Source organism: Lissotriton helveticus, chromosome 9, assembly GCF_964261635.1.
Source record: "Lissotriton helveticus chromosome 9, aLisHel1.1, whole genome shotgun sequence".
In the NCBI taxonomy this organism is placed as follows: domain Eukaryota; kingdom Metazoa; phylum Chordata; class Amphibia; order Caudata; family Salamandridae; genus Lissotriton; species Lissotriton helveticus.
This window is the reverse complement of record NC_136070.1, coordinates 71799142-71808609: the sequence shown is the minus strand read 5'-3', so window position 1 is coordinate 71808609 and position 9468 is coordinate 71799142. Positions and strand designations below refer to the sequence as shown.

At 44.3% G+C, this 9468-nt stretch overlaps 1 protein-coding gene across 1 annotated transcript in view; it reads left to right on the top strand.

The window, feature by feature from the left end:
• Positions 1-318: 318 nt before the first annotated feature.
• ZFYVE1 (zinc finger FYVE-type containing 1) overlaps positions 319-9468 on the top strand; it is a 182213-nt gene continuing 173063 nt past the window's right edge. Inside the window, exon 1 of the mRNA XM_078659491.1 lies at positions 319-452. The gene's annotated coding sequence lies outside the window, so the exon portion shown is untranslated. The remainder of the gene's footprint in view (positions 453-9468) is intronic.

Below are 9468 nucleotides of genomic sequence, written 5' to 3'. Positions count from 1 at the left end.
AGAAGAAAATATATGAAAATCGCGTGCACTTTAACCTTTTCCCTGCATTTGTTTAAGGGTTGGTGGAGAATTAAAATGGCGGACACTATATGCAAAGCTCCTCAAGTTACTGTACGCGCTTGTCATTCGTGCCTGCATTTTATTTACATGTTTTGGTGTACACCTTTTCCGGGTTTACCTCGTTGCATGCCGGGACATTTAGTCCATGCTTTCAGTGTTACCTTTGGATTGCACGAAGGACCGGATGAAAATAAAACTGTAAGAACTACAAGCCCCAGAAAGGCCCCGCCTGGGAAGCATAACATTTTCCTGTGTACTGGAATACACTATTAGAGCCTCGAAGTAAGTTCAGTGCGATCAGCTGATCCTAAGTGAGCGGAGCCAAGGAAGACGGCAGGAGCCGGGGGATGGGCGCAGAGGAGCCGCGCTTCAAGCTAGCCTAGCCCCTGCTGGTAAGGAGGATTCCTGGGAGGGAGAGGGGCGCAGGCAGCCAAGCCCAGGTCGCAGAAGGCAGTCCAGAGGGTGAACAATAGGCATCCCCTGGGCCTCCAGTACACAACTTAGGGTGTCACTCCATAACCCCTATCCATTCGGTGTGCACTTGCCCTGCCTGTGGGTGTCCGTAGACCTCCCTCGTACACCAAGCAGTCGTCCCATTCCTCCCAAATGCTTCCTACAGAACCCACCGGAGGGTCATGAGCCCCATGTAAACACCTTAGCCTTCAATAGGTAGTCTATTGAATCCTTAATACCGTTTTAAATGTCAGTGTGTAACCTTCGTTCCTTCTCTGTGCACACTGCTCTCCTATATGAACCTCAAGCCATCGATAATCCTCGGGCCTCCTTTCTACACTATGACTTGAAAACCCACCAGCCTCCTGTAGTGTACATGTTTACCCTGTGACTGGCCTCCTCAGTAAGCAGTAGCTGGAACTCCCATATAACCTTTAATTGTCCATAGAAAGGCAAGTGCTTAAGTCTTCTCTACAGTGGGCAACCTATGGACCTCTTGTATATATGTTGAACCACCAATAAGTAGTCTCTGACAATTCCTTGTGTTGTTGTGTAACACTGTCATTAAGCATGCCTTTGAGTCTCGTGTATACATCTTACAATGTCAATCATTAGTCCCTGGCCATGCACACAACTTACACTTTCAGAGCCTAACACAGCACAGAGACAGCCCTAGTTGCAGCCACGGATGACAGCAGGTTGATGCTAGACAATGAAGAAACAGCAGCCCTCATCCTCCTCGACCTCAGCCCCTTTCAACACCATATCCCACCACACAATGATCAAGAGACTCCACCAGTTTAGAATCCAAGGAGCAACCTCAAGTGGGTCGTATTCTACCTAAAAGGAAAAACGCAGGTGGTCATCCTCCTTCTCTATGCTTCGCCCCCCCCCGAACATCAGCTGTGGTGTACCCCAAGTCTCATCCTTCAGCCCTACCCATTTCAACATATACAAGACACCCCTGGCCAACATCGTCAAGAGCCACAGACTTAACATCATCTCCTACACCGATGACACAAACTCATCCTCTCCCTGACCAACGACTCAACAACAAGTTCCAAAGATGCTTGAGAGACGTGGCCGTCTGGATAAACAACAACTGTCTTTAAGCTCAATACAGACAAGACAGAAGTACTCATCTTCGGGAATAGCAAGGACACCCTGTGGAACAGTGAATGGTGGCCTCCTGAGCTGGGTCCAACCCCCAAAACCACCGAACATCCCTGCAACCTTGGTATCATCTTCAACAGGCAGCTATCCACGAAGCAGGTCAGCGTCATCTCCTCCGCTTGCTTCTTCACTGTCCTAATGCTCAAGAAGTTCTTTTAATGGCTCGCACCCAACTCTAGGTGAAGTACTTGACAACAGCATATTAAACGACGGCAACTCCCTATACGTAGGAATCACCGCCCAACTCATGACCAAACACCAGACCATCCAGAACGCAGCAGCCAGACTCATCCTCGACCTCTCCAGAAGGACGCACATCAGTCCTCACCTCAGGAAACTCATTGACATACTCTAACGCTTGTCCTATTACTCATAAGTGGTGTGCGAGTTCCGAAGGGCTCGAGCCAGAGGCCTGTCTCTACTCTAGGTTCACTATGATCCTCGAGCTGAGCCTGGCCTCTCCCCATCGTAAGCAAATGAAAACGCAGCAACAATTCTTCCCCTCTGGTCTCCGATTGTGCTTTACAATGATGTGTTGAATAATTACACAAGCAGTACAGTTATTACCCAGTAGCTCAATGCTATGTGCTTACATATCATCCTCCAGTTTCCCAGAACTAATATATAGCATTAACATTTTTATTGCTGTCAGCTAATTTTATTGTGATGGAAATTGGTGGACAACTACTTCAGTAGCACAGTGGTGTCAAAAGCTTTTGACATGACATAAGCAACTAGGAGAGCAGTCTCCCGCTCATCTTCACAAATACATGTTTCCTTCCCAAATCCTTATGATGGCTTTCTTTCCCAAAACCTAAACGGAATTGGGACCGCATGTAATGAAGATGGGAGGTTTGTTTCAAATCATTTGCAAACTGCCCCAACTTCTTTTCTTAACCGCTTTGGCCAATAAAAGAAAAAACTGTGACCGGTCTTGGTTTATTTGCCCCTGTCTGTATATGTTTTTAAGAGAAGGATAAAAAAAGGGAATTCTTCATTTTTTTTTTTATCAGGACCTCATATATATAATAGTTTGCAATATATTATTTTGTAAATCGTGACGGATACAAAAACCAGACGAAGTGAAAAACATCTAAACATGCACTGCTCCTTTTAGACCTGTAGTATCAGACTTCACACATTGTAATCATATTGCCTCTTTGCCCATAGTCCTAAGAGGTCTCCTCTGGCTCTGTGAGTGCAGTATGAGGACATAGCCTTTGGCTTGGGGTGCTTTTCGTGGGGGTGCGTGATGGGGACAACTTTTGTATTCATCCACAGATCATACCCCCCCCACTCTCCCACACCTGAATTACCTACTCATCTGGATTAAGGGAAGGGATGGAGCAAGTATTCGCCCTGCTTTCATAGGGAAATATGGTCAGCCTGCAATACTAAAAATGAACGAATATGAACCCACATGGATGTTGATTAACCATAATGCCAGGGGTAGCGAAAATTACATCATATACCCTTTGACTTTAATTATGTCACCAGAACTGACATCATATGACCTTTGACCCTGCATCTTCCCAAGAAATGATGTCACTTAACCTTAATCCTGATGACACCACAATAATTAACATTGCTGTAGTTACATAATTGCATAGTTCATATTATATTTTTTTTGGGGTAGAGCAAAGGGTGGAGGTTTCTCTTCCCAGAGAAAATGTTGAAAAAAATGGGCTAGACTAGTGCATTTTAAAAGCACAATTTTCACATAAATTTGCCAAAAAGCCATAGGCTATTAAAAAACATTAACTAAATATTCAAATCCTTTCATGGTGTGCCAAGCTACCAGTGGCGGCTGGCAACCCCAGAGAGTGGTGAGGTAGGCAAATGGGTGGTTGCAATCACGAGCTATCAATCTATCAATGAGCATTTGTATAGTATGAATGTCTGGGCGCTGTGGAAGCAATGTCTCATTTGAGGAGCCAGGACAGAAAGGGGAAAATTAAGGGTCAGAAACGAGCAGAAAGAGGAAAAAAAATTAAGGTCAGAAACTAGCATTAAGGTCAGAAAAGAGCAGAAAGAGGCTAAATAAAGGTCCGAAACGAGCAGAAAGAAGCAAAATAACAGGCAGAACAAGCAGAGAGAGTACTTACCCACTCCGCTGGCTGGCCTCCTCCATTTCCCTGCTTCAGTCCCTCGGTGTTGGAAGTTTGAAGCAGTTGAATCTTCCGAACCAATTCAGGCTGCTCTCATGCTGCTGATAATGTTCAGCAGCATGAAACAGTACCAGAATATTCCTGGAGTGGGTTTCCTCAATGCTCCTACAGGCACTGTGTGCCTGTGCCTGCTCTCCACCCAGCTGTCTGAGACAGATGGGTGGAGAGGTTTACAGTGCGCATGTCAGACTGGCCTCGCAAGACAGCTGGCCAAAGTGACATGCTTAGTGTAAACGGATGGAATGAGCACCACTCCCCTGCTGCAAGCCATCAGCAGTAACCCCACCCGCAAACACAATCTCGGGCTGGGGAAAGGGGAAAATAAAATGTTAATAAATTCATATGCTGATGACACCCAGCTTTTGTTCACTTGCAGCAAAGGTGAGGCTTTTGACGGCGACAGGATAAGGGGCTGTTTGAATGCAGTATTTGCGTGGTTTCTGAGGCACAGCCTGAAGTGCAACTCAGATAAATCTGAGCTGCTTTTCTTCGGCTGTGCTCCTGATCCGGACTGGAAGTCCTGGTGGCCCCAGGACATGTTTCCCCCTGAGCAATCATCTTCCCAAGTAAAAAATCTGGGAGTGCTGCTTGATGATGCTCTCTCGTTTAGCCCCCATGTTATGGGGATATCCGGGAAATGTTTTGGCATCCTCAAGATGTTGAGGAAGTTTCTTCCTCTGCTGTCCCTACAATATCGGAAGACAGTAGTGCAGGCGTTGGTGGGATCTAGATTAGATTACGCCAATGCACTCTTTGCAGGTCTGCCCAAGTATCTTCTGGCCAGACTGCAAGTTGTGCAAAATTCGGCGGCCAGAGCTATTTTCGGCTTGCCAAGGAGAGCCAGCGCACATCTGCTTTTGAATAGGCTGCACTGGCTGCCGATTTCGAAAAGAATTAGATTTAAAATTCTTACGCTGGCCTTCAAAGCCCTTCATTCCATCGGTCCTAATTATATTAGGAAGCGGATTGCTTTCTATGTGCCACGGAGGGTGCTACGATCTGCCGATCTGGCTAAATTGGAGGTGCCTCCGGCTAAGCGTGTTCGGATGGGAGAACGAGCCTTTCAATTTGTGGCAGCCCGATGTTGGAATGAGCTCCCTCTCCCTCTACGCAAAGCTACGAACCTCCTGGCGTTTAGGAAAGAGTTGAAGACTCTCCTCTTTTCTGTGTAACTCTTTTGACAACTGTGCTGCTCCTCTATGTGTTTGTAGATCTTAGGCCTCTTTGCAAAAGCGCCGGGACGCCCCCTCGGGCAACCGTGCGCTCAAAAAATATGGCCTTAACATAACATAACATAACATAACATAACAATTTATTGTCATTTTATTTTTTCCCTTTGCGGCATTGGCAGCAGGGGAGGTGACACTCCTCTGCCCTAAAGAAGGGGCCGCCCCTTCAAGCTACTGAAATCTGACAGCCCACAAGAGTTCACCCAATTGTCTTTTTGAAATGTTCTATGGGTGGCACTTATGTAAAAAATTACCTCTATTGTTATGGTCGCCCATTTTGCCCAAACATTATATACAATATGTCAGTGCCAGAAGTTTCCTAACGCTGCTTCTCTTGCACTATGAAGGTCCGTCATGTCTTATATGTCAAGGACCTCATTTTGTCATGGATGGCCCCATGACATTGACACAGCTGTCTTCCCATTTGCCTAGAATTTCCTCCAGTATGCCAGCAACAGCAATTTGCCGCAGGTGCCAACTATGCCAAGAATTTCCTCCAGTGTCCAGGGGTTACTTTTGTTCATCGGTTCTTCATGCCCAAATGTACTTACAGAGTGCCAATAGTAGTATTTTGCAGAGGGTATCTCATATGCAAGTATTGCCTCCAGTATTCCAGTGCCAACATGTTGTCAAGGGTGCTTCTATAAGACCAGTCCAACAGCGGATCTGCAAGCACAACAACACATGCTCACTCACATCCACTTATTCACACTCATTCTATCATTTATCATTAGCACTGACTTGCACTCATTCATTTTCACCTACTCTTGTGCACTCACTCTCACCCACTCTTACTATGACTCACTTAGACTTAATCACTCATTTTGACACACACACACATTCACAATCCCATATACAAACATAAATGCTCACACATATACACGCTCTCTCACCCAAACTCACTCTGACACATGCACGCACACAACATACATTAAAACCATTTTATTTTATTTATGAATTTTCTTCAGATGCCAGTAAAGTTCTAGATCTTGCTGCCCCAGATTTATTACACTAATAGTGAATAATAAACTATTATTCACTATTAATGTAATAAAAATGAAAAGAAAATGAGGTTAGAGCCTGACTCTGATAATGCACGACACCCCTATGTGGAGAAGTGTGGCTCAATGGTTAGAGCGGCAGACCCTGATGCAGAGGTCTAGCCCGGGACCAGGGTTCAATTCCCGCCACAGCGGGTCTTGGGCTCAATTTCCTCGGACCTGATAATTCTCGCCTCGGTGCCTATTCTAATCATGGGTCCCACTCTGCAACTCTGGGCAATAGCTTGCTTAATCTCCACAACGGCCCCAACAACGCTAGGATGCCTGGCTTCACCTTGGGGGTGCCCAGGCGTGGGCACTTCACAGGGAAAAGCCAGGCAGGGTTCCACAGCGGTATTCGTACAAGCGCCGAGATACCCCAGCTGGGGTCGATTCGTGCGCTATACAAGTACACTACATTTACATTTACATTTACATATGTTCTTGGCACTGATTTTGCCACCTCCGAGGCCAGGGATCGCAAAGGCAGTGCTAGGGCTAACAAAGGACAGGCTAGTGGTTGCAACAGCAACCCCTGGCAACCACTAAATGACACCCATGTAAGCATAGTCGGATGCTGATCTAGAATGCATGCTGAACAACACTGTGGACGGCGGAGGGGCAAGAATAACAAGTACCTCGTGTTCGACCTTTTCACACTTCTTGTAATTTTAATTATTTTTGTTATACTCTACACTCAGCACTTAATAATTTGTTTTTATTTTCGAGCAGACTGGAGTTTCTGACTGCTAACAAGTAACTAGATTTTCTCTTTCCTAATGTAATGCTATTCAATTTGTTGACATTGGAAAATAGTGAAAAGCTGAGTTGGCTTTCCCAACAGTTTGAATCTTTACTCATGGCTCGCAACAAATGTCCGCAATGAGCAGTGAGCTCGATAAGTTATCTTGGGGGTTAGAGGCCAGTGCCAACTTACCTGTTTATCAATACATAGGGCCAGATGTAGGTAATCCTAGTTTACCTACTCTTAAATACCGAATCATACCGATTCGGTATTTAAGAACAGGTAAATGGGATGTAGGTAATTTTTCTGTAAAAGTTACCGAATCTGTAAGTTTCGGTAATTACCGAATCGGTATTTACCGATTCGGTAATTGCCATTCATTCCTATAGGCCTGGAGGCCCATAGGAATGAATGTCAATTACTGAATCGGTAAATACCGATTCGGTAAAAGGGGGAAACATTGAAGGGTGGCATGGTGTCACTTTGACACCCTGTTGCACCCCTCAATTGTGTATGGGTGCACATGTTGCAGACATACATGCCCTAAGGGCATGTATGTCTGCAACATGGCACTGTTTGAAAAGCAAAAAAATGCTTTTTCAAAGGTTTTCATTTTTTACCACCAACTTCTAGTTGGTGGTAAATAACGAATCCCAAAAAGGGGAAAGCACTCATTTGAGTGCTCCCTACATTGCAAATTCGGTAATTTACCGATTCGGTATTTTAAGGAATCGGTAATTTACCGATTCTTTAAAATACTGAATCGGTAAATTACCAAATTTGCAATTTAGGGCCCCCCTACATCTCAAATGCCCAATACCGGTCGGTAACGGCCGAAATTCGGTAATTTCGGCCGTTACCGACCGGTATTAGGCCACCTACATCTGGCCCTTAATGCTTTACTATGATTTACAAGAAAAACTACTCTCTTGTTGAATAAGCTTTTGCTGGCTCAACCTATTTACTATGTACTAATAGGTTGGTTCGCAAAATACTGAATCCTAGTGGGTCATAATTCGACCTACCTCATGTATGTTAATGAGATAGGTCCCAAATTGTGACTTACTACAGTTAGCAGTCTTCGCTGGGATGGTGGGCTGCTGGGGTCAGTAGATCACCATGTCTGTGATTACTTTTAAATAGAGTATTTTTCTTTCAATGCATCCCGTTTCCCTTTAAAGAAGGCTGAATGCATTTTTGGAGAAAAAAACCGCTTAACAAACATTTTTTTAAGAGTAGGGTGTGGTCAATGGGACCACTACTTACTCTAGAAAAATGTTTTTGTCAACATTCATAAAATGGAAGGAGTCCCTACTTTTGTCTAGTTGGTAAAGTATTAACGTTTTGCAGTTGGATTTCGGTCGCAAACCATTAATACGTCCCATTCTGATCAGTGTTTGGAAGGGACGCCCTATACCTGCCCCTTGTAGATACTGATTTGGTATGTAGTTGGAAACCCAAATTGCAATTCAGTTACATGTTACAGTATCGCAATTTGTGTTTGGTACATACCAAAAGGTCATTGTGTAGTCTCAAAACTGTTCAATTTTGCGAATCGAATCATTTGACACTGCATAAAGCCTTGGCAGATTTTGCCCTGAGTCTCTTGTGTACACTTCCTGTACACCTTATGCAGTAAATTAGCATTCTCTTGGCCTCCACTATACATGTTCTACTATCAGTATGTAATTACTGATCCTCCTTTATACACATTTCACTTTCCACAAGCAGCTCCTTGGCCTATTTTGTATGCTATGTACTGTCAGCAACTGCTGCCTGTGTACACCTTACTTTATCACAGACAATGCTGTGGCCTTCTATATATACAACACATCACAAGGTAAACAGGCAGTTGCTAGGCCTCTGCTAAACAACAGTAGCCATCTCCTTGAGCTTCCTGTATTTACTGTCAATAATCAGCCTGTATGTCTCTTTTCACACTTTATTATTTTTTATCAAAAAAGAGAGATGGGATTTACGGACTAGTCCTGATCCCCGGGGGTAATATGTTTTAATCAAAGAGAACTAGTCTGTGCCCATCTACATCCAAAGCCTTGTTTTTACCACTGCCAGAGGTTCAAACAATAAAGTAAATCCTTTTGGGTATATGGGACCACTGGACAGTTTTTAAACCTTTCACTTCTCACGTCACCAACCCTGCACACTCAGAAAAATACCTGCTCCGCTGTAAACAGGCACACCCTGGACACACTCTGTGTCATCGGGTGGGCCCGATGATGAAGCATGCCACCAACTAGGTTGGTGGGTGAGGGCTTTATAAAAAGGAAACACACTTTTCCTTACACAGACATCATTAATCCTACACCCTTGTGACTTCATCACGTCTATACAGACTAGTTCTCTTTGATTAAAACATCTTTTCACACTTTATCAATCAGCAGCCACGGCCTCCTCTCTCTCTCTCTCTCTCTCTCTCTCTCTCTCTCTCTCTCTCTCTATATATATATATATATATATATATATATATATATATATACATATATATATATCCAACACACGAAAGTTTGCCAATTTAGGAAAGCCACATACAGGTAGGTTCCAATAGTGTTTATTTCAAAGGCTGCAGCGTGTTGAAGAGC